The sequence below is a fragment of the Muntiacus reevesi genome, chromosome 8 (assembly GCF_963930625.1).
Source record: "Muntiacus reevesi chromosome 8, mMunRee1.1, whole genome shotgun sequence".
Taxonomy (NCBI): domain Eukaryota; kingdom Metazoa; phylum Chordata; class Mammalia; order Artiodactyla; family Cervidae; genus Muntiacus; species Muntiacus reevesi.
This window is the reverse complement of record NC_089256.1, coordinates 71,151,135-71,176,836: the sequence shown is the minus strand read 5'-3', so window position 1 is coordinate 71,176,836 and position 25,702 is coordinate 71,151,135. Positions and strand designations below refer to the sequence as shown.

At 40.4% G+C, this 25,702-nt stretch overlaps 1 protein-coding gene across 1 annotated transcript in view; it reads left to right on the top strand.

Moving 5' to 3' along the window:
- The first annotated feature begins 23,621 nt into the window (after positions 1-23,621).
- The window catches only part of NLGN1 (neuroligin 1), an 884,133-nt gene continuing 882,052 nt past the window's right edge, over positions 23,622-25,702 (top strand). Inside the window, exon 1 of the mRNA XM_065943135.1 lies at positions 23,622-23,936. The gene's annotated coding sequence lies outside the window, so the exon portion shown is untranslated. The remainder of the gene's footprint in view (positions 23,937-25,702) is intronic.

Here is a 25,702-nt window from a genome sequence, read left to right as displayed (position 1 = left end):
CGGTACCACCTGGGTAGTGCAGGCTGGAAGGAGTGTCAGACCCTGCAATCAAGTCATCTAGATCTCGTATTTTCAGTCCAGAGAGGGAACCTTTGTGAGGTAGGACTCAACCCAGAAGCTCCAATAAGCTTTTGTTGAACAGAAATGGATCGGACTCCCATCATCCTGCCAAAACATTTCATATCCTGTCCTCCTATAGCTGCAGCTCAGTTCAGAGGGGCCCAGAAATGGTCAGCAGGCACAAAGCAGGATGTCCAGAGCAGAGAGGCCATTCTCAGGCAATAAATGGCCATGGCCGGCACTTTTCAGAGCTTTTGGAAGAAGTGCAAATCTTAAATCCCAGAATGGTACAGACAATGACGTAGATACAGGTTATAGGAATACCACTGATAAAGGCTCCAAAGATCTTGAGTGTAAGTCAGCTCCATGCAGGGAGTTTGACAATTTTCAGCTACACATTAAGATTAATAACATCTGTTCTGATCTAATGTGCGTGCAGGCTCAGTTGCTCAGTCATGTCTGACTCTGCGACCCTATGGACTGTAGCCAACCAGGCTCCTCTGTCCATGGGATTCTCCAGACAGGAATACTAGAGTGGGTTTCTCTGCCCTCCTGCAGGGGATCTTCCCAACTCAGCGATCCAACTCTTGTCTCCTGCAGCTCCTGCATCGGCAGGTGGATTCTTTATCACTGAGCCACCTGGGAAGCCAGTTCTGATCTAACACCGGACATAAAAAGTGTGGGATACCAAAGAGGTCAGCAGGTGGCAGCACTAGATGATGAAGAGAATCCAAACGGCCTGAGACAGAACTATTTCCTTTGGCCCTCCTGGCAAGGGTTTCAAGAAGAGTGTGTATTCACAGTGTAATTATCTGTGGTTTTTTAATAAACATTCATACACTTTAAAAAAATTTTTAAGTAGAAAATGATAGTTTCATTCCTTTGCTAGGAAAAGGGAGAAACAGTGGGCTCTTGCCCTTGAAAACTTTGAAAACAAACACTAATAGTTTTTTGAATACTAGGTATGGCTATTTTTTAGTCCATTTGCTCCATTATCCGACACTAATCCTTTTGTTTCTTCATGCTTCCATATAGATCATTACCTTAAAAAATCTTATTCCTTGCTAAGTGTGTTGAACTTTGCATAAGCACAGTCCAACTACTGAGCAGTTTTATGGCGGTTGCTGACTAAAGCAGCCTTTTTTGATGTATTGGAAGCAAAAAAGGAAATGAACTATCTTTGTATAGAATAATTGCTTCAAAAATTAATGCATATTATAATTGTTAGAAAATATCATTGTCCTAGAACCTGCGATTATTGCAAGCATTTTTAAGAATCTTGGAGGCTGTTTGTTCATGCAACAGTTGAAGTTCCCTATGATGATCGCAAGATGTGATGAAAAGGAAAATCATGAGTCATTTTATCTTAGGTTCAACAGAGGGACCTGACCAGAAGGTCAATTGGTGGTAGCATCAGAGTAGAGTGCTACCAAATATTACATATCAAATGAAGGAATATTTTTCACTCAAAAAAGAAAGTAATATATCTGGAGGCAACAATGGTGAGCTAAGAGATTGCCAAAGTCCCTTCTGCTCTCTGAGGTAACAGAACCAGGATGTATGAGATATGAACAGGTGGTACTTGAGAGATTTTCAAGGGAAGTTATTCCTTGACTTGGTTGTGGTTAGTGTAGGAGGTTTAAAAAAACATTGAGGGAGAAAGATGTAGATAAATATTTTTATCACAGAAGGAGGATTCTAGAGAGCGCTAAGATGGATTGAAAATAAATCAATTTGGGGGGGAAAAAAAGGACTTAAAAGGAAGGAATCACAGAGTTGTATGTGGATAGCAGGATTGATAAAGGGTCTTGCATTTGCCCAGTGACCCAGCATAAATGATAAGCAACATAGTTAAACTGATAGTCTGATTGATAGGCTGCCATCTTGGAATGACAGTTAAAGCTATTGGGTTCAGCATACACACACACACAGGGTGTGTGTGTGTGTGTGTGTGTGTGTGTGTGTGTGTGTGCGCGCCCGCGCGCGCACAAGCACAAACGCTCAGTTGTGTCCGACTATTTGCGACCTTATGTACTATAGCCCGCCAGGCTCCTCTATCCGTGGAATTTTGCAGGGGAGAATACCGGAGTGGTTTCCCATTTCCTACTCTAGAGGATCTTCCTGACCCAGGGATTGAACCCATGTCCCCTGCGTTTCCTGCATTGGCAGGCAGATTTGTGTGTAATTTGTGTAATACCTAGTGTATTCCTGAATTTTTCTGTTTTTTGGTTTAGCATGGTTTGGTTTGGGTTTAGAGGATGTTTTTGTTTCTTTCTTTTTTGCTTTTAGGGTGAATTTTCCCTGGGCAATAGAGGAAAATATTTAGCTCTTGAGGTTTTTACTTGCAGGTATAATCCCAGTTGCTTAATACTCTGAACAAGCTATTGAGGACACTGAACTTGGATAAAAGCAGTCTTTAATCACAGTTCTTTATGAATGGTTGTGGGGTATTAGTTGGATTTTGAATTTTTATCTAATTATTTCATTCAAATCCAGGAATTTAGATATCATAACCTATTTGAATGATGAAACTATAATAACAGTTTCAGCACGAGAGACATGCAAGAATTTTGAACCTGTCCTTAAGACAAGGAAGGAACTGGGGAGGTAATCGTGCCTGGAATTCTGCTCAAAATCAGATTTGGGGAGAGTCTGGTGAAAAGCGTGGCCTAGGGTCATGTCAGCAGTAGCTCAGCATCCTCTTCAGAGAGTGATCAAGGCTTTGATGGCTCTAGAATCCACTTTTCTCAAAATTTTCCAGCAAAATATTTGATACAATGAGTATTTTAGCTTCAAATTCTTCACAGAGCACACAAACTTGGATAAATATGTTGGCTGCTAAAACTATTCATATATATTTTTAAATAATGATGTTAAAAGTCCAAGGGGAAAAAAAAAAAAAGTCCAAGGGGTTATATAGCAACTGTGAAGAATATAATTGAAGAATTAGAACATCACTTGCCAAAACCTGTAAGCTAAATTTAAGTTACACTGCCCAGGATATCACTCAACTTTATGCATTGTTGTATCTTTATTAAAAAAAAAGAAAAAAGAATAAAATGCCTCAAATATTTTAGAGAGGGAAAAAACCCAGTATGCTATCAGACTTATATTTGACATCATCTGCAATGTACAGTAGAAGTTGTTATTTATTTTTCTATTCATCTCCCAGCTGCAGTGGGTCTTTTACAACTATGCTGGGGGTAGGGGGATGGGTGACAGTTTTCAGCCCTTCCTCCAGTGACTGAAAGCTTTTTTGTTCCGTAGGATCTAGGGTCTGGGTGGGGCTTCCTGGTTTTCCTGCAGAAAGGATGTTTTCGCCCTCCAGCCCTGCGCTGATGAGTTTTCCCCAGTTGCCAGTCCTGCTAGTAGTCTTTCATTAGCACCCACTGGAAGCCTTTAGACAAGAGACTGTCAGTGAGTGTGGGTTGCTCTTGTGTCTCTGACTCCCAGGAGTTCATTATCTAAAAATTGCCTTTAGCAATTTGTGAATGTGTTTAGCTGAAATCTCTTTACCTGCTTGTGTGCACCTGACATCCATCTCTTCCTCTCCTCACTTGAGGCCACAGGTGAAGTGTGCTCATGTCGTCTCTGCTTGCAGGACCTGTCATCTCTTGGACTTCAGGCTACTTAGCTGCCCTACAGACTTAGCTTTCTCATAGTTTCAAGAGAACTTAGGATTTTGCATTTTATCAGACTTTTGTCATTATTGTTCTTAGCATAGGAGCAACACTGTTTCCATATTTCTACATCCTAAACACCAGGCTCTGTAACTTTTCTGAATATTTACTATTTACTACCCTGTTCTTTTCCTGCTATGTTTGGGTGACGGTCTAAATACTTTAACTGAATTTATCCAGTCTGGTGTTTTTTATTTTTTAGTTATTTTTAGTAATTAAGTAGTAACAAAGAGTTACTAAGTAGTCCTGGAAGTAACTAAGTAGTCTTAGAAGAAAGTTACAATTATTTAATATTACTAAATAGTAAATAATAGTAATATTTACTAAATATTAAATATTACTAAATATTATGTATATAGATATAATTATATCTATATGTTTTTGAATTTTAGCTCTTATTTTTTAAGTGTCATTTCCTCCTCTATCTCTTTGACAATATTAAATATATTTATGTTAAAGTGAAGGCTATGGTTTTTCCAGTGGTCATGTATAGATGTGAGAGTTGGAATATAAAGAAAGCTGAGGGCAGAAGAATTGATGCTTTTGAACTGTAGTGTTGGAGAAGACTCTTGACAGTCCCTTGGACTGCAAGGAGATACAACCAGTCCATCCTAAAGGAGATTAGTCCTGGGTGTTCATTGGAAGGACTGATGTTAAAAATGAAACTCCAGTACTTTGGCCACCTGATGTGAAGAGTTGACTCTTTGGAAAAGACCCTGATGCTGGGAAGGATTGGGGGCAGGAGGAGAAGGGGACGACAGAGGATGAGATGGCTGGATGGTATCACCGACTCGATGGACATGAGTTTGAGTAAACTCCGGGAGCTGGTGATGGACAGGGCGGCCTGGCATGCTGTGAGTCATGGGGTCGCAAAGAGTCAGACACGACTGACCGACTGAACTGAACTGAACTGATTTTTATTTATTTATTTAATTTATTTATCTGTTTGGCTATGCAGCATGTAGGATCTTAGTTCCCCAGCCAGGGGTTGAACTTGTGTCCCCTGCATTGGAAGTGTGGAGTCTTAAGCACTAGACCACCAGGGAAGTCCCTAATGTGGTTTCTAGATGGCTATGTTATTTTCAATTCATCAGCACCAGCAGCGAAATTGCCTCTTGGATTTTAATTTTTGCTAACTAACTTTCTCAGGAATAATTTTTCACTTGAAGTACGAATTTGCAACCTTTTTTTTTGAGTAGTTCATTTCTCTCTGTGTGTGCCCATCAGCTGTCTCCAGAAACTGTATTGATATCTCTATCCCTGGGTCCAGGGTCCAGAACAAGATCTTATTTTTGTAACACGGAGGTCTGACTGCAGATGTAGTGGCATTGCATATGGCATCTCCAAGCTGGTGGGTGGTCTGGTGCAGGTCCAAGATGCACAGTAGCTCTTACCCTGCCCCCAGGAGCAGACCTGGGTAGGGGTCACCACTTTAATCAGTCATTATCCCTTGATGTCACAGAAGGTGGCTCTGATCATGTACAGATAGACACACACACATACATATGCATGTATCTATTCACTGTTTAAAATATTGATTGTTTCGTCATTGCAAACCTTAAGTACCCCTTTACATTACATACTTACACGCACATTTTATAGATATCTTTGGATCTCATGTCATGAAACAAAAGAAATTATTGGGCAGAATCTCCTTCAACTTCCCATATCTACCAGTAAAACTATATGGCACTTATCTCCTTGTTAGAAAGGCAATATCTTTTCTCTTAGCTTTAGTGTGTAGGCCCATTCACATTCTCAAGAATCTATCAATCTTTCTGCTCTTTGTTATCATTAATTTGACTTTCTCTACTATCTTCTTTCCATCAATATTTCAAAATTAATCCCTCCAATAATAAAAAGTAACAAAGAAAATAAAAAATACCTCCTCTGACAACAATTTCTCTCTTCAGCCGCAAATCTCCATCTTTCTCTTGGCAGTCAGGCTCCTGAGTGAATTTTCCATAGCTGCTGTTTTCATCAACTCTCCTCTCCTCTCCCTACTGAATACACCTCTATCTGGCTTCTCTTCTGAACGCTCCACAGGAACTATTTTCACCAAGGCCACCTACATCTCTGCGGGACACTTGACTTCTCATTCTGATCTTTCTCACTAGTATTGGATACTTTTTACTCAGTCCCCACAAATTCCCTTTTTACCTAAACCCTAAAATTCTGTTGTTCCTTTGATTCTAAGTCCTTTCTAGTCCTTGCTTACACACTGCCCCTCATAATCTCTCCCAGTCACTCATATAGCTTCTATTACTGCACTTATACTGACAGTTTCCCTGTATATATACACACCACTCTCACTCTAGATTCATAATCAATCGCCTAGTTGTTGTTTTTTTAACTTGGATCTCACAGGCACTTAAAATTCAGCATGTGCAAATAAAATGAATTATTTTTCTCCCCCAAGCTGCTATTTCTTCAGAATTCTCTATCTTCGTAAATGGTACAATCAGCTGCTCATTTCCTAAAGCCGGAAATCTGGAAATAATCTTGAATGCTCCCTCTTCCTCACTTTCTTTGCCATGCCTTGCTAATTCTATCTCCTGAATAGCTTTCATAATTTTCTTACTCCATTTCCACAGCTACCAGTCTAGTGAATATCACCATCATACTGGTATGAAGGTTAACATCACTGAGTGATTAATAACCTCTTAATTATTCTTCTTTCTAACATATTTATTTTCACTCATTTATTCAGAAACGTTCTGTTTACATGTGCAAGATAACACATGTGCCAGGCACTCTGACAATTTTTTTTTTTTTAAGAAAAGATTTATAAACCATTTTTCAAATAGAGTAAGTGAGAAATGCACAAAAAGTCAATGATTCAAATAGTGATGCCTGCATCATGGGTACTACAGAAAAGTGCCAGAGAAGTTCAGAAGAAAAAATGCTACTCCCATCTTGAGGGGAAGGGGGAGGAGCTTTCATAGAAAAGGGATATTTGAGCTGAACTCTATTGCTTTGGTCTTGAGAGTATTGAGCTGAAAAAAGATAAAAGGAAGGAGTTGTGGAAAGGAAGGAAGGAAAAAAGAAGGAGAACACAGTGAAGTAAGACTTGGAGAGCGCAAGGAGGCACTTATTGAATCTGGTAACCGGCAAGTTGCTGGAGGATATGTGGTATAAGTCAGCCGAGACATAATGCTGAACATAATTCATGGGAATGCATTGTTTCCACATTTCCTACCCCTCTGTACATTGCATTTTGTTGCAATGTATAGAGATAGAGAGGGCCATGTATGAAGTTCTTAACAGATTGAAGGAGGAAGGAGATCCCTCCGGCCTCTGGAAAAATGAGATATAGCCCAGAATGATGAAATGACCTTTCAGAGCACATTACTCATCACGTCTAACAACTTCAGAGTCACATTTTGTCTGGTTCCTTCCTCCACCTGTGATATTTACAAGAAAAAATTACTTTTAGGGAATCCTTGCTACGATAGGAGGCTTCATTACCTCTCACTACCTGTAGGAACAAATATCTACCACCTTCCAGGGATCAGAATGTTTTAGTTATAGCTCTAAGTGGCTGCTACATAAATTAAAAAAAAAAAAATCCATAGCATCACCGTTTCAACGGACATGAATCTGAGCAAACTCAGGGAGATGGTGAAGGACAGGGAAGCCTGGTATGCTGCAGTTCATGGGGTCACACAGAGTTGGACGTGACTTAGAGACTGAACAACTAAATGACTGCTACATAAAAAAGAAAAAAACTTAGCATATAAGAATATGGGACTGAGGTAAAACCTCTTCCTTTGCAAGACTACAGCCCAAATATCGAGTTATTCTAATACATTTTCCATTGTGAGAGCATTTGGAATAAATATGAAACTGCTGCTTTAGGTTTGCAATCTGGTTTGTGAATTTAAAAATTGTAATTATTATTTTAGGTATCAAATATAGTACTTTTATTTCTATGAAACAGAGTAAACAAGAAAGAAATGTGAGAGGGCAATTATCTCTAAATTGAATTCTAAGATACTTAAATCATCTCTTGTTTCCTTTGCACTAAATATTGATTTCCTAATTCTGTAAGGGACATTTAACACCTCTATTTATATATTAATGACAGGAATAACAGTTTTATACTTTCGGCTGAAGGAGATTATTAAGAAAGAGGCACTAGATATTGTATGAGGAAGTATTCTGTTACTTTAATGTAGTCCATAAATTATGATTGAGCATATCTAAAACAATTATAAACAGAGAAATCCACTCTGAACTAATCTTTGCTATTTATATTTAAGCCAATTATTTAAACAAAGGCATTTTCCCATAGAATTTTATGTTTTCTCCCTCCCCAAATCTATATAAGATTTTTTCCTCAGAAGACTAGCTTTAGCATACTCCATTTATTTTTTGAATTTCATTTTCCTCATCTTATTTGGACCTAAAATTTATATCTATATAATTTTTTCTTAATGCTAAGATAATGTATCCTGTTTTGCATTTTTCTTCTTCAAACAGGCTCAGTTATCCAAATTAAAAAAAGAGAAAACTTATCTTTTCCTGACTCTGCTACGTTTAGAGTTAAAAACCTAATCTTTCTTCCTTTATGGAAGATCTAAATTTTATATGCTTTTGTTTTTTCATTTACATCAGTTCATTCATTTGTCCATCTATGCATTCAAAACAAATTTGCACTGAATTTCAACCACTTTTAAGAGCCAAATCAAATACTTCCTTCTTAATAAAGCCTTTTTTGAAGTCCATTTTCCGCTCTCCTAAGACGTCCTTGATCCTTTCCTTCCGTGAATTCCCATTAATCTCTTTAATTTACTTGCGTTGTTTTGTTTCATACTTTGGTTATTTGTATATGTTTTTTCTAACTTTCTAATTAAAAGCTCTTTGAGGGTATAATCTTGTCTCCTGAATGTCTAATGAATTACTTAGACAATTCCCTTCAATGAAGTTCATTAAGTACTTAAAATATTCAATGCATTAGTTTCTAAAATTTATGTTTCATCAGACAGGTTTAAAGAAGGAACTCAAAGTAGCATAAACTAATGGAACAAAGACTCAGAGATGGGAAAGCATGAAATGTGGTTTCCCAACATCTAATCCACTTCTGGGCTTCTCAGGCATCTTAGAGGTGAAGAACCCGCCTGCCGATGCAGGAGACAAGACGCAAGAGAGGTGGGTTCGATCCCTGCATCAGAAAGATCTCCTGGAGGAGGAAATGGCAACCCACTCCAGTAACAATCCCATGGACAGAGGAGCCTGGTGGGCTACATTCCATTGGGTTGCAGAGAGTTGAATGTGCCTAAGCATACATACACACACACAGCCAACCCATTTCTGCTAGATAGAAGGGCCTGGAAAGGAGCTAATGAGAGGAAAATTGGGAGCAGCATGTGGAAAACTATATTACTATGGCTACTCACCAGGAAGTCTTTTCACCTTTCTTCTGGTAACCATTCCAGGCTTTTCCTACGTCAGCCTTCACTGTATGTATCAGTCCCCTTAGCTGGTGTAGATGTATGCCATGTGTCATGGGCTTGGTATAGCAAATTAACTCCATTTCTGGTTGCAGAAAAAAGTCCTTCATAGGATTTGTTTTTTCCTAGAGTTAACAAGGTAATTTTCCCTAGGGATGCTGAACTGAAAGGGCTTCTCTGGAGCTGCTGACAGGAATTCACTCCCCAGAGTCTGCCTGCTAATAAAGCTGAGGCAAGCCAAGGAATGGAAAAAAAAAGGGAAAGAAAGACAGTGACTTCAGTCAAGTCTCTGAATACAGTCATGTGAGAGTTCAACGCATCCTTAACTTCTCAGTTGTATAACCCAACATATCGTGATTTTGTTTTTTAGGAGTTTGCTTCTTGTACTTAATTGGACTTAAGTTGAGTTCTGTCAATTACAAGATAAGGGGAGTGGATGATGTTGAAAGGTGGTTTGTATTTTTACTCTAAAGATGGAAGATCACTGAGGACTTTAAGAATCAGGAAATCAGAATTATATTAGCTTTTTATTTATCCATTCTCTGATTATTCTTCTTAACACCAGTGGTCTTCACCTGTTTCTTCTACTCAACCTTTTCCACAGAACTGTAACTAGATTCCATGACTCTTTTTCAGTTTGTATTTTCCTTGATTTCATTATAGTATGTGCTATTGATCATTTATTCTTTCGTATGTAGACTAGTGCTAAAAAGAATGGGCTTTCTGCTAGATTTTAGTTTGAATCCAGATTTACTGTGTTTTAGTTGTGTAATCTTAAATGATTCATTTTAACATGGGGCTTCAGTTTCCTCCTCTATAAAGTGGGGTTAGTAAATTTACCTCGTAGGGCTTCCTGGGCGGCTCAGCAGTAAAGTTTCCATCTGCAGTGCAGGAGATGCCAGAGACGTGGGTTCAGTCCCCGGATGGGGAAGGTCCATGGAAGGAGGAAATGGCAACCCAATCTAGTAATCTTGCCCAGAAAATCCTGTAGTCAGAGGAGCCTGGTGGGCTTCAGTCCGTGGTTTCTTAGCAGAGTCAGACATGACGGAGTGACTAAACAACAAACAGCAACAAACCTACCTCAGAGTTTAGCTGTGATGATTAGAATAATATTAATAATAATAAATGGGGAGTGACTGAAATGGAGTAAAGGCTCAATGTGAAGTAGCTATATGGTATAGAAAATAAAGTGTAAATTCTCACTTTTTCTCAATGGGTAAACACTCATAAAGTATTTGCAGTGAATACTTTCATGTCTTATTTTTACATTTATGTGCAGTATTTTTAACTTTTAAATTTTTATTAATGAATCTTCGAGTGCAAGGAGATCCAACCAGTCAATCCTAAAGGAAATCAGCCCTGAATATTTCTTGGAAGGACTGATACTGAAGCTGAAACTCCAATACTTTGGCCACCTGATGCAAAGAGCTGACTCATTTGAAAAAACCCTAATGCTGGGAAAGATTGAAGGTGGGAGAAGGGGACAACAGAGGATGAGATGGTTGGATGGCATCATCAATTCAATGGACATGCATTTTAGTAAGCTCTGGGATTTGATGATGGACAGGGAAGCCTGGCATGCTGCAGTCCGTGGGGTTGCAAAGAGTCAGACATGACTGAGCAACTGAACTGAACTGAATTGATTAATGAGTCATATACCTAATAACTAGGTTCTTCCTTTGAAATGTTTCATATGCACCATTTCCTTTCCATTCCAATTGCTATAATGCAATTTTTGACCTGAATATCTGGACAGATTTGTTAGCCCATATTGCTTCTCTTTTAACCTATCATGTATTCTGCTATTAGATTAATCTTTTGAAAGCATGGGTTTTTTTCATAATTAAGAACTTGCACTTTTTTCCTTACTGCCAACTACCAACTGCACTAGGTATAAGTTTCTTTGTTTCAACTGCAAAATGTTTCATAAAATTTAACATTAGCTACATACCATTTCTTTACTTTTATTCCGCTCTGTTAGTGTATAATTTACATAAAACAAATGTCATTTGTTTTAAGCATGGAGTTTGATGAATATTGGCTATTGTCTACAGGCTTGGAAACATGACCATGATTAAGGTCCAGAACCCATTCATTAGTCTTAAAAGCTCCCTCACGACCCTTTGTCACTGAGACACTATCCAATGGATCTTCATGCTATTATCATAGTTTTGCACTTTCTAGAATTTCATATCAATGGACTCAGGAAACAAAGTCTTTTAAAAAAATTAATTTATTTTAATTGGAGGATAATTCCTTTACAATATTGTGGTGGTTTTGGCCATACATCAAGATGAATCATCCATGGGTGCGCATGTGTCCCCCCATCCTTAATCCCCATCTGACCTCCCTCCCTACCCCATCCCTCTGCATTGTCCCAGCGCACTCACTGAGTGTCCTGCTTCATGCACTGAATTTGCTCTGGTCATCTATTTTACCTATGATAATATATGTTTCAATGCTATTCTCTCAAATCATCCCACCCTCGCCTTCTCCCACATAGTCCAAAAGTCTGTTCTTTATGTCTGTGTCTGTTTTGCTGCCTTGCATTTAGGATTGTCATTACCATCTTTCTAAATTCCATACATATGCATTAATATACTGTATTGGTGTTTCTCTTTCTAACTTACTTTCCTTTGTATAATAGCCTCCAGTTTTGTCCACCTCATTAGAACTGATTTAAATGTGTTCTTTTTTATAGTTGAGTAATATTCCATCATGTATATGTACCACAACTTCCTTATCCGTTCATCTGCCAATGGATATCAGGTTGCTTCCAATCCTAGCTATTGTAAACAGTACTGCAATGAACATTGGGGGTACACATGTCTCTTTCAATTCTGGTTTCCTCGGTGTGTATGCCCAGCAGTGGGACTGATGGGTCATATGGCAGTTCTATTTCCAGTTTTTTAAGGAATCCCCTCATGTTCTTCATAGTGGCTGTGCCAGTTGAAGCAAACAGTGTTATTTGTACCCGTTGAATCAGTGTTGGACTTCTTTCACTTAGCATGATGTTTTTTGATTTATTATGTTCTTTTTCATTGCTAAGTAGTACCCCCTAAGTATGCATGTAAGACAATTTGTTTATCCATTTACCAATTAATGAACATTTAATAACATGTTTCCAGATTGGGGCTATTATTAAAAAAAAAGCAACAAACTGTTACTATGAAATTTGCCTACAAATATTTGTGTAAACCCATATGCTCATTTCCTGTGGTAAACACTTATAAGTAAAACTGTTGGTTCCTAAAACAAATCCTGGCATGTATAGTTTTATTGTCATAAGGTAACACTAAACTATTTTCCAAAGTAGATGCACCATTTTGCATACTATCAGCAACATATGAAAGTTCCAGCTAATATTTAGTCCTTAAATATTTTTACCCCCTTATTGTTCTTCTCTTTCTGAGACTACATTATATATGTTTGTTTTCTTTCTATTTTCTCTGTTCTTTACATAGGATAGTAGATCCCTGACTCTACTAGACAACAATTCTGTCTTTCCTCAGTCTTTTCCATCATCTCATTTAAGCTCATCTGGAGAATTTTTAATTTCATATATAGTATTTTTCAGTTCTAGAATATCCTTTGGTTCTTTATATTATTTATATTTCTTTGTTTAAATAGTTCCTATTTTTTTATGTACAGCAAACTTAGATTCTTTTACTTCACTGAGGATTGTTATAACAGCGGTTTTAAAATCCTAGTTGGCTTATTCCAACATACAAGATAATCTAGAGGTTGGTCTCAACTATTTTCTTTTTACTTGACAATCTATTATATTTTCCTAAATTTTTAGACATCAGATAATTTTGGATTCTATCTTGAACATTATGAATGTTAAGATTTGGAGACTCTGAATTCTATTGTTTGTCCTCCAAAGAGTATTATTTATTTTATTTTAGCAGGAAATTATCTTGGTTAGATTCCAGCTACAAACTGGGCAATGGCTCCCAAATTAACTCAGATCTATTTTCTTTAAGTGAAATGTTATGGACCTATTGCACCAAGTGTTGTTTGCTGCTGCTGCTAAGTCACTTCAGTCGTGTCCGACTCTGTGAGACCCCGTACACGGCAGCCCACCAGGCTCCCCCATCCCTGGGATTCTCCAGGCAAGAACACTGGAGTGGGTTGCCAGTTCCTTCTCCAATGCATGAAGGTGAAAAGTGAAAGTGAAGTCGCTCAGTCGTGTCCGACTCTTAGCGACCCCATGGACTGTAGCCTACCAGGCTCCTCTGTCCATGGGATTTTCCAGGCAAGAGTACTGGAGTGGGGTGCCATTGCCTTCTCCAAAATGTTGTTTGGGAGTCTACCAAAGACGTAGGCAGACAGAATTTGCGCAATCCCTTTATGTCTATATTCTCTTCCTTCAGATTCCCCCTCTTTAACAGTTTCGCCTGGATTCAGTCTTCTGGTTCCCCAAGCCAAGAAATCACTGGTTTTCCTGCCACACTGACTGCTCCTGGCTCTAGGTTAACAGATGCAAAAATGAGAACTCATTCTGTAGAACTCTCTGTGTGTGGATTCCTTACAAGAATCTTCCTGGTTCTGTTTACTGTGAAGTTCCTTTATGTGACTGCTTTTTTTTGTGTTATGTCCAAGAGTTTATGGCTGTTATCTTCAGGAAGGTCAATCTAATAAGATCTTTCATAGCCATTACCAGAAGCCAGTACTTCATATTTCTTAAAAATAGTAGTGTCAATCTAGAAAATAAATTTATTCAGGCCATTAATTCTTTAGCCTTCCATCCACATGTTTAACTCAAATTGATCTTATAAGATGCACTAGAAACTCAGTTCTCAATTGATCTTTTTCTAGCTGCAGCTTGGATTGCTTCTCTCTGAATCTTTCTTTTTCTTTCTCCTTCCCTTCCTTTCTTCCCTCCCTCCCATCCTTCCTTCCTTTCTTTTTCTTTCTTTATTTCTCTTATTCTCTCTGTCTCTTCTGTTTGTTGAAGTTTTGGACAATTCTTGACATCAAGCATACTAACTTATTTTAACTAATGACACAGAATATCTAAAGTTTACACATTTTCAGTGATCTCCAGCTCAAGTAGTTTTTTCCTGAACTCATACTTAATACAGACTTGACCAACTTGTATTTGAAAGCCATATTCTCATACCTGTTCATTCCTTTTCTGTTCAGGAGGGTAGTGTGATCGTGGTAGTTACCTGAACTTACAATCAGAGGATGTAGTACCAAATTTAAACTTTTATGCCTTGGATCTAGTATCTCCATCTATGAAATAGGTATATTATGTGAAATCCCAGGGTGGATGAATCGCAGGCTGAAATCAAGATTGCTGGGAGAAATATCAACAACTTCAGATATGCAAATAACTGATAATGGTAGAAAGTGAAGAGGAAGAAAAGAGCCTCTTGCTGAGGGTGAAAGAGGGGAGTGGAAAAGCTGGCTTAAAACTCAGCATTCAGAAAACTAAGATCCGGTCCTACCACTTCATGGTAAATAGAAGGGGAAAAAGTGGAAGCAGTGACGGATTTTATTTTCTCAGGCTCCAAAATCACTGTGGATGATGACTGCAGCCATGAAATTAAAAGATGCTTGCTCCTTAGAAGGAAAGCTATGACAAAGCTAGGCAGTGTATTAAAAAGCAGAGACATCACTCTGTCAACAAAGGTCTGTATAGTCAAAACTATGGTTTTTCCAGTGGTCATGTATGAATGTGAGAGCAGGACCATAAAGAAGGCTGAGTGTTGAAGAAGTGATGCTTTCAAATTGTGGTGAGGGAAAAGACGCTTTAGAATCCCTTGGACAGCAGGGAGATCAAACCAGTCAATCCTAAAGGAAATCAACCCTGAACATTCATTGGAAGAACTGATGCTGAAGCTGAAGTTCTAATACTTTGGCCACCTGATGTGAAGAGCTGACTCATTGGAAAAGACTGATGCTGGGAAAGACTGAAGACAAAAGGAGAAGGGGGCAACAGAAGATGAGGTGGTTGGCATCACCGACTCAATGGACATGAATTTGAGCAAACTCTGAGAGATAGTGAAGGACAGGGAAACCTAGCATGCTGTACTCCATGGGGTTACCGAGTCAGACATAACTTGGCGACTGAACAACACTCTTGAGTTGATTTAAGAATTAACTACACAGTGTACTATAAATGTGATTTTTAGGTTTTTATAATTGCTTCTGTATATTTCAAGTTCTTTAGGGATCAAACCCTCTGGGATGGAAGTATGGAGTCTTAACCACTAGACTGCCAGGGAAATCCCATATAAATTCAAGTTTTTAAGTAATAACAACAAAAGAATTTTAGAACTTAAGAAAAAGAACATTACCTAGATACCCTATTTAAATCATAAAACTCAGGGAAATGAGCAAATGTGAAATCTATGTCATGTGTAATAAAATACCATTGACTTTTAAAGAAGCAGATAATCTTTGGAAGTAGGGTATCTCTGCTTTAGGAACACATTTGGGGCTAATAATGCCCATTTTAAATATTATCTCCAAAAAATGGGGGCCTGTGTCCTTTTATTATGACTTTAATATATTTTAAGTAAGACATTTATTTTGAAAATATAACTTTCAAGAATATCTGAGCAAATGCCTATGCCTTTATATTCCTATACCTTTATATTTGATTGTTGGCTGAGATCATGTTAGTCTGTAATCATGCCCCCTAAACTGCTACAATATTAACAAATCAAATTGGCTGCAACCATTCATTCGTTCATTCAATGATTACAGACCACAAAGAGTCAGGCAAACACCTTGGTGCTTCTCATACAGTAGTAAACAAACAGACTAAATCCCTGATTTTGTGGTGCTGCTGTGCTGAATCGCTCAGTCGTGTCTGACTCTGTGACCCCATGGACTGCAGCCCTCCAGGCTCCTCTGTCCATGGAATTTTCCAGGCAAGAATACTGGCGTGGGTTGCCATTCCCTACTCCAGGGGATCCTCCTGAATTAGGGGTTGAACCTGTCTCTTGCTTCTCCTGCATTGGTAGGTGGATTCTTTACCACTGCGCCACCTGAGAAGCCCTACCTTTTAGAAAGGAGAAACAAATATAGTCAGGTTATAATATGTATTCTGAAGCAAATGTAGGAAGTTAAGAAGACAGGATAAATGAAGAGGAACATGCTCTTTTACATAGTTGAGTTGGTGAAGATATCTTTTGAAAATGACGCCTGAGCAAAGACCTCATATGAATGTGGGATGGAGTCATAGAGCCAATTAGGAGGAAGAGAGATATTAGAAGAGGGGATAGTAAACGGAAAGGTCTTGGAGTAAGAGATTGTTTAGTACCCTATAAACAAGCTAAGAGAGACGAAAGATTCAGAAATAATGGTAACACAAGAGAGACTGTGCAATTGCATTATGGGAGGTGGACATTAGTTATATTCAGAGTAAATAAGGGAAAATAATTTCTGATGGAATGGATCTTTGAGGTAGTAATTTTGGAAGTGTTTAGTAGGCAGGGATGGTGATGGACAGCCTAAGAAAAGAAATCATTAGAATTGTCCTTGGAGACCAACAGATTTTATCTTTTGGGAGAAATGTAGAGATTAGGAAGAGAAGTAATGAGAGAAGCTGAATAAAGATGTATGGGATTGAGAGTATGTTAGATATGGATCTCAGGATAAGGAGCTTGCATTTCACATGATAGGAGATACAGTTTCATTAAGCATTTTCAAGAATGGTTTGATTTGGTAAAGTGATACTGAAAGTTGCTCAGTCATGTCTAACTCTTTGTGACCCCATGGAATATACAGTTCATGGAATTCTCCAGGCCAGAATCCTGGAGTGGGTAGCCTTTCCCTTCTCCAGGGGATCCTCTAAACCCAGGGATCAAACCCAGATCTCCCACATTGCAGGCAGATTCTTTGCCAGCTGAACCACAAGGGAAGCCCAAGAATACTGGAGTGGGTAGCCTATCCCTTCTCCAGGGGATCTTCCTGACCCAGGAGTTGTACTGAGGTCTCTTACATTGCAGGTGGATTCTTTACCAACTGAGCTATCAGGGAAGCCTCTTGATTTGGTAAGGACTAGATAAAAAGATGAATTTGACCTTGCTATACAGACTGTATGGAATGGAGAAGGGGTTTGTGGATTGCACTAACCTTAGAGACCAGGTGGACTGTGGCCAAATGGATACTAAACACTATCAGACTAGGTTGGGAATTCTAAAAGTTGGGATCTGTCTTCTGTATTAATAGCATTGATCTTTTGTCCAGGTTATAATAAAACATTGCCAGGAAGCTGAGCAGGTGGTCTACCTTGCATTGCCACAGTTTGACAGATTATGAGTTTATGTTTTATTTCTTTCAGAGCTGAAATATTAATTCTCATTGCCCCTATGAACTCTTTCTCAGTATATTATTTATATTTAACCTATTTTAACTAAAATACATATGTTTATGAGAAAGGTTGTAGTAAAATTTCTTCTAAGCATAACATTTTATTAATACTTTTTCTTCTGAAGCCCCTTGAAAGAAAAAAAAAAAAAGTGCCAACCTCCTGCTGTGAGTCTTTGGTCTTTTCAAAGAATGGAGCAATATTCTTGCTTTTTCTTTATTTTAGGAGAACTTGCTGTTTAATTTTCTTTATATATATAATTACTGGGAAAAAAAAATCTTCCCACTTAATGACTTTCTCGACTGAAAGCAAACCAAGTCTACATACCACTGTATTGAAGTATCTGAAAATACAATATAATATTCACCCTCAAGCCTACATTCCTTTTCTGATATTTTCATTTTTATTTCTGAAAAAGGAAATTTTACTGTTACAACAGTTAACTTGTATACATACATTTTCAAAGTCAGTTTCACTACTCTCCTGGTAATTATTTTCCCCCCACTTCCACTCAATAGATTGTCTCTTCTGAACCTGTTTTTTTTTCCCCCAGAAAATGCTAATACTTTACAAATGCCTTATATTAACATCTTCTTTCACATCTATGGATCAACAGATATGTTTGGGAAATTTTCACAAGGTTTTTATTTGTAATTGATTTTACAGAGAGTTCCAGTATTTATTCCAAATAATATGTAACATGGTAAAAGACCATGAAATTCAGTGGGGTTAATGTCACAACCTGGAAGATGACATGATCTGCAGCGTAAATTGAGTCCAATTTCTTATATTTTATTGATGCCTTCATCACCTATTCATATGTTTAGTGTTTCATTTTCTGTCTCATCTACATTTAAGATGCTCCCTTACACTAAAATTAGCTAATAGAAGACAGATACAGCCCCATAAAGAAAAAAGAAAAGATGGAGGACCTAGGAATTCACTAATCATTAATTATTTTCATGTTATGGGTATCATAAATGAAACCAAATTTCATGATCAGCTTTTAACACTAAGCCCAAATGTCACTACATATATTGAAGTTTGAATCTGTGGAGGAAGCATATCACATACACTAAAAATAGAATGAACCCTGAAAAATTAGTTACACCTGTGTCATGAGCTTTACATGCATTTTTTTTGGATAATCCTCACAACATTCCTACAAGGTAGATACTATTATTATCTGTATTTTGTAGTGGTGGAATATGAGTTTAGAGATTATTGCACCAGGCAAGAACATATTAAGTGTAGATCCAGGATTCAAACTAAGCAATCTGATCCCAGAGTCCCAGCTCTTAACTGCATATCAACAAATGAAGAGAAAAATAGAAAGCAAAATTTCTTGTTTTTTAAATTGCTTGTGGGATTCAGTGGTATGGTATGGGTTTATCTCCCTCAGGGGTTTTAATTGAGAAAGTGAAGAAAAAATAGGCAAGAGAATTTAGTTCATTTGCTTGTATTTAGAGATAGTGATAAATGCTGTTTGTATGACAATTCTATTGTGTTAAAATTCTTGAGTTTTTGCTAGATTAACATAAAAATGAGATAATAGTGCACAGCTGATAAAGTATAGCTGTGAAAAGAATAATGAAAAAACACAATAGAACCTATTTAGAATTAATCTATACTATAAATACCAAATATTAAAAATGAAAAACAATTAGTCATTACCTTTAGGATTCTGATAGTAACTTCAAGGGATGCATTTAGAATACAATACCCATAGCCTCGGGAAGAAAGAAGTATACAAAACTTTATATTCTTTAATTGGGTTGGCGAAAATGGTCACTGGGGTTTTTTTCCGTAAGATGTTATGGACAACATATCAAATCATCCTTATTTCTTTTTTAAAAAGAAAGAAATAAGGTTCTGTGTTTGTCATAATGATACCCTCTATCAGATTACCTTAACTGTGTAATCCAGTGAAAGATGAAAGTAGTCAGTCAGGTACTTTCATTGATATTGGAATAGATACTTATTTCTCATCTTTTTAAGGAAATTCTAGAGAACTCTCCAGATTCCAGAGAACTTTCATAGGATTTAGATCAACTGGGCAGGGTGGATCTGTCACCAAGAATCAGATATATGTTTTACTTGAATGAAATTTCACTTTCCTGGGAGCAATATCAAAATCTACTATTTGTCAACACATCACCTAAACATTACTTCAAAAGAAAAGGGCGGGGGTGGGGGGGTAGGAAAAATTGACAAGATACACTGAATTCTAAAACTTTGTCAAGAAAAACATGATACTAAATTTCTTTTAAGCAGGAGGAATATGTCATATTTAAGACTTTCTATTTTCATTGGTGTGTGTGTGTGTGTGTGTGTTCAGTTGCTCAGTTGTGTCCGACTGTTTGCAATCCCATGGACTGTAGCCCACCAGGCTCCTCTGTCCATGGGGATTTTCCAGGTAAGAATATAGTTACTTTATAATGTTGTGTTAGTTTATGCTGTCCAGAAAAGTGAATCAACTATACATATGCATATATCCCCTCTTTTTTGAATTTCCTTCCCATTTAGGTCACCACAGAGCATTGAGTTCCCTATACTATACAGTAGGTTCTCATTAGTTACCTATTTTATACACAGTATCAGTAGTTATATGTATCAATCCCAATTTCCCAATCCTTCCTACCCCTCCTCCCCTCTTCCCCCTTAGTATTCATGTTTGTTCTTTACATGTGTCTCTATTTCTGCTTTGCAGATAAGATCATCTATACCATTTTTTCTAGATTCCACATATATACATTAATATATGATATTGGTTTTTCTCTTTCTGACTTACTTCACTCTAGAGGACAGTCTTTAGGTCCATCCACGTGTATGCTGCATCCTTAGTTGCTTCAGTTGTGCTGGACTCTTTGCCACTCTATTGACCATCCCCAGGCTCCTCTGTTCATGGGATTATAAAGGCAAGAACTCTGGGGTAGGTTGCCAAGCCCTCCTCCAGGGGATCCTCCCAACCCAGGGACTAAACCTGAGTCCCTGTGTCTCTTGCATAGGCAGGCAGGTTCCTCACCACTAGCGCCACCTGGGAAGCCCTAGGTCCATCCACATGTCTGCAGATAACCCAATTTTGGTCCTTTTTATGACTGAGTAATATGTCATATTTAAAGATTATTTTTCAAAATCAGATCACATATTCTGGAACCTTAGGTTTCTTATTTATTATTATTAATTAATGAGTAAGAGCAACTGCATTCTATGTGTTAAAGTTCCTTTCTTTGACCTGAATTTTACAGATTAAAGCCTACATGCAAATGAGAAATATGAAGCAAGCACTTAAACAAGCAAAAACACTTTTCAAGACCACGTGTCACGGATCTCTCCTAGGGATTTCCTACTTGTGAATTTTATTCTTATTAATATTATTACAAGTTGCAGTCAGTTAATTCAAAGGTTCCCTTGGCAGGCCCCTGTCCCCCACCTCACTTGCATTTAAAATTCACACAGAGAAGCTGCTGGGAGGTGTGTAGGTGTAAACAACGTGGTATAGTGAGTCACACCCGTCACAAAAGCCAACACTGATTAGCGATGATGAATTCTTAAACATCACCAATCCAGGGGCAGAAGACGTGGGTGCCACCAGCGGGAAGAGGCCAGAGGCAGTGGCTTTGCATTTACACGACTCCCACGGACGAGACTACAACCAACATTAGAATTCGGAGCTTAACTGCCTCTGGCTGGTGGAAACAGAAAACAGGGGCGAGTTTTGTGGCAAGGGATCTACCAAGGGGGAAGGGGAAGAAAAAGAAAAAACTGAAGAAGCAGAGTAGAAGGCTCTTGCCTCCAACTCCCCACTCTCAGTCACCAAGACGAAAACGCCTGGAAGGGAAGCATCAGGACGCCTAGAACAGAGAAACTCATCGCATGGGAGGCCTCGCAGCTTGCCGGCCGCGCGGTTCACTCGCCCGCTCTGGCGAGGGGTTCGGAGAACGTCACACGTGACGCCGGGGGCCCTTCACCCCTCCTGCCGCCGCGGGCGCTGCGGGTGCCGAGGGCGGAGGATGCTCGCTCGCTGCTGGAGGAGGGAGGGAGGAGGGCGGAACTTGTAAAGAGGGAAGGACCACGACCCGCACCGCGTCTGCCACCGCTGGACCCAGGCCCCCGAGGCCCACCCTCACGGCGATTGTGGCTCCGGCCCGGGGGAGGGGGCTTGCAGGGAAGGGACTGCTGTGCAATAAACGGGGCGCAGAGAGAGTGGCGGGGGAGGGAATCGTGGCTCTGCGGGGGCAGGACGGGGTCGGGAGGATGGCTCTAGCTTGATTCAGACTCCTGCACCCAGCAACGCCACAGAGAGGGGGGAGAGAGGGAGAGGAGGTTGTGCTGTGTGTGTGCCCGCGTGGGTGCGCGCGGGTGTGTGTGTGTGTGTGTGCGCGCGTGTCTACAGGTAGCAGCGGCGGCGGCGGCGGGGACCGGAGCAGGGGACGCGTCTGCAGCCACCTCCTCGACTGTGATTTTCGGAGGCGACTGCTCACTTAGCTGACGGATCTGTACCCTCGGGAGATCGTCTCATCCTCTCCGTTTCCACGCGTCTTAGTCGTCTTCCAGTTTCAAGTGTGTGCTTTGGGTATTTTATTTTTAATTTTTTTTCCCTTCTCCCTCTAAATCTTCTCGGGAATTCTGCATATTGAAGCAGGTGGCTCCTGGTACGAAATCTTTGGATACATTTGGCTTGCCAAGTTTTTCCTTTCCCCGTCCCCTCCCGCTTTCAGAGGCATCTGTGGTGCTTTTCTTTTTGGATTTATACGCAGAAAACGTATATATGTTTATATACCGACCGCATAATATATAAATACTTAAACGCGTGCCCAAGCGCTGGGTTTTCGTCTCTCTTCGCGACAAAGCGGAATGTTTTGGAGCGGATGGATAACGAGAACAGTATTAACATTCTTTTGAGCCTGTTTTTTCCAAAGGGGAGGGAGAGTGAAGAATTGTTTAACATTCGGCCATCGTTTGGCTGCACACTAAGCATCGCGAAGTATTTATGGTTGCAGATCAGGTGCAAACGGGGCTTAGAGAGAAAGGTAAGGGAGCTTCCTGCGTCCAGCGAGCTCCGGCGATTTTCTGAATCTCGGGGATTGCCGAGAACTTCCTACTCCTCGCCTCTCCCTCGTCTACCCCACCTCCACCCACCCTGCCCTGCTCTCTCCTCCGTACGCTTAACCCTTCTTCAATTCCGTCGGGTTGGGGCGGGGGCGGGAGAAGAGGGTTGCAGGAGGTGGTAGCGTCGGTTAGAGTTTAAATGCTTCTCTCTCCCTGCCCCCCCATCCCCCGCCTCTCTCTCACCCCCTCTTCCTCCCTCCCTCCCTTCTCCCAGCCGAGTAACTGAGTTTCCCAATCCCCTTTTAGCTGTTTTAGGAAGTCGTTGCATCGTTTTGGAAAAGAATGCTACCTCGATAGCTGTTTTAAACGTTTCTTGGTGCCAACCCGTCACCTCTATCCTCTGACGAAAATAAAAGCAATAAAAAATGATGAACTTTAATGAACTGGGTGGTTTCTTCAGCACTGGGGGTCGTGGAACCTCCCAGATTGTTATTTTCCTGTAACGAACAGCCAGTACCTCTAGACGACTCCGCCGCGGAGGAAATTCAGCTTCCATTTCTTTCTGGCAGTTCACTGACTTGGAGGGTCATTTACCAGAGTTGAGCGAGATAGAGCGGAGTCTCGTGTAGGCAAAACTACACGACACTTAATTCCTTTTAAAATCCACCCTACACAACACGGTCAGTCCCTGTTTAACTCTGTTCAGGGGAAGCGTTTTCAGACTCGACCTTCTGGGGAGAGGTGGGAACTTGCCCGTATTTTCCCTTTCCTCCTTCCAGCCTCCTTCCTCCTCCGTCCCCAGCTCGCGCCCCGGCACTTTGTAAATTGCCCCCTTTGCCCACACCTCCTGGTGGGTGTTCTCGGCTCTTCTCCGCTCCTGCCCCCTCCGCCCTGTCCTTACTGGCGTTTAAGAAGCAAACGCGTCTCCTCTCCGCCTGGGCTCCCGCTCCCCCCGCCCCGCGCCGCCCCCCGCGCTCCCCACCTGCCCCGGCTCGCCGCGCCCCTCCTCCCCGCTCGCGCGGCGCCCTGACCCTTCCGAGCCCGCGTCCGGCTCTGCGGGCCGGGGGGCGTCGTGGCGGCGCGCCGACGACTCGGCGGCGACGCGGAGCGCGCGGCGCGGTCGTGAGTACAGACCGCGGGGAAGGCGAGCCGGAGTCGGGCTAAGAGGCCGGGGGAGCCCGTCCGAGCCGGAGAGCCCCGAGAGAAGGCAGGAAGCGAGAGCGAGGCGCGCACGCCGCCCGAGCTCCGGCGGGCGAGTGCAGTCGCCTCCGACGCCTTAGAGCGGCGCCCCAGTCGCTGCAGCCTTTCACCCTAGAGCGGTGTCCAGGGACCAGAGACCGGGAGCCGAGAAACGGCAGAGAGGTACCGAAGCGTTAGGGAAAAGATTAGCAGAGAGCGGGGAGGGTTTCCTGGCGAAACGCGGAGGCTGAGCAGATGGAGGAACAATGCCTCCTCCGCGAGAAAACCCTCGCTTGAGGCCGGGGCGGAGCGCCGAGGAGCTGCCTTCAGCCTCGGGCTCTCCCTCCCGGGCCCTCCGGCTCGTTCTGCGGCCGGTGCAGCCTTGTAGTTTGACAGGGCTAGGAAAGTTGCTCTTCCCCACCTTTCCTGCGAAGTGGTTTTCCGATCTGCGTGGTTCCGGTCGAGATGTCACTCCGTAGATCCCCCGCCAAGAGCAGCTAATAGATTATGCATTGTGGGGCAGTCGAGTCCCCCGGGCAGAACAGAGAGGGAATCCAAACATTTCCAACCTTCTCCTTCGGCTCCTGGCTCCTGACAGGCCAGCCCAATGCTTTGTGAGTAGAAATGAAAAGCCACCTGCAGTGAATTTAAAATTATTTAGGTTGCGATTTTCTAGTGGGAATGATTTATTCCAGAAGAGGTTGTTAGAGTGTTATAGAGATGAGGAAAATTCTGTGTCTAATATTTGATTCATTTGTGATCATTCTGAATCATTAGTAGTTGCTCTCCACCAAGGTATTATACTATTTCTTTTTTCATTTCCGGGACCATAGTGATACATATAGGACTTAGGAAACATAAATTCGGATAGCTAACCTCGTGTCTGTTACTCTGCCATTTTATAGATACTTCATATACTTTTTCCTTCTTTTTATACTGAAACTACAGTAGACTATTTTTGCTTAAATAAATGATCATGCCGCCCATGAAGATTCCAGTCATATTTCTCAAAAATTAATTGTGCATAATTATAAATAGGATCGTAGATATAAAAATATCACTTGGGAAAGGTGGAGGTACATGTGTGTGAAAGGTATAACATGCCTCAGCATTTCAATCAGCCTAACAGAACAGCAGCTTTCTGAAATGAGCTCAGAAGCAAGGGCCATGCACGTACTTAAAATATTAAATGTTAAGTACAAAAACGTTAGGTTTACTGTGCCCTTGGCAGAGAATGAATATAAGTCTACCTGCTCAGCGGAGTGATTGAGTGATTCACAGAGCAAGTGGAAGTTAATCATTACTCAGGCCTTCCGATTACATGGTTTGATGAAAAGAAGTAACTGTTATCTGTAAGCCTGCTATTCTACAGTTAGTCTTTCCAATCCTCTTAACATAAGCAGAAATTGAGGGAGTCAGTCTTTCAGCTTACTGGAGTAGACTTCTTGCAGTGTAGGTTTTCAGAAAAGCCCTCTGAAGCAACTCTCCTTTCCAGAGTCACCCTCCTTCCCCTCTAAAGTACTTTCTCTCAGTCTTTTATTCCCTTAGTGGGGCTTCATTTTGCGAAATTTTCCTTTATGTTTAGCCATAACATATTTTCAAATACAAATGTCTGAATTGTTTTGAAATTGAAGATGGAATATACATTCATAGAAGGTAGGCTGAGAACTCCTTTTGCTACAGGTAGAGTATTTGAATGTTTGATGACTCTTTTCATGGTTGGCTGAGTTCCCTGACTCTGAAGTCTCTTCCAACCCTGAAATTCTTATATTTTATTCTATTTTTATTATTTCCACATGGTTATCCAGTGACAGAGTCTATATCATCCTTCACATTTCTTTAATTAGTTACAATTTTTATAGGATAGTGAACTAGCTATAGCTAGAGAATACAGATATAAACATATGCTCCAATGTTATTGGCAACTTTCTGAGGGACAGTATTGATTA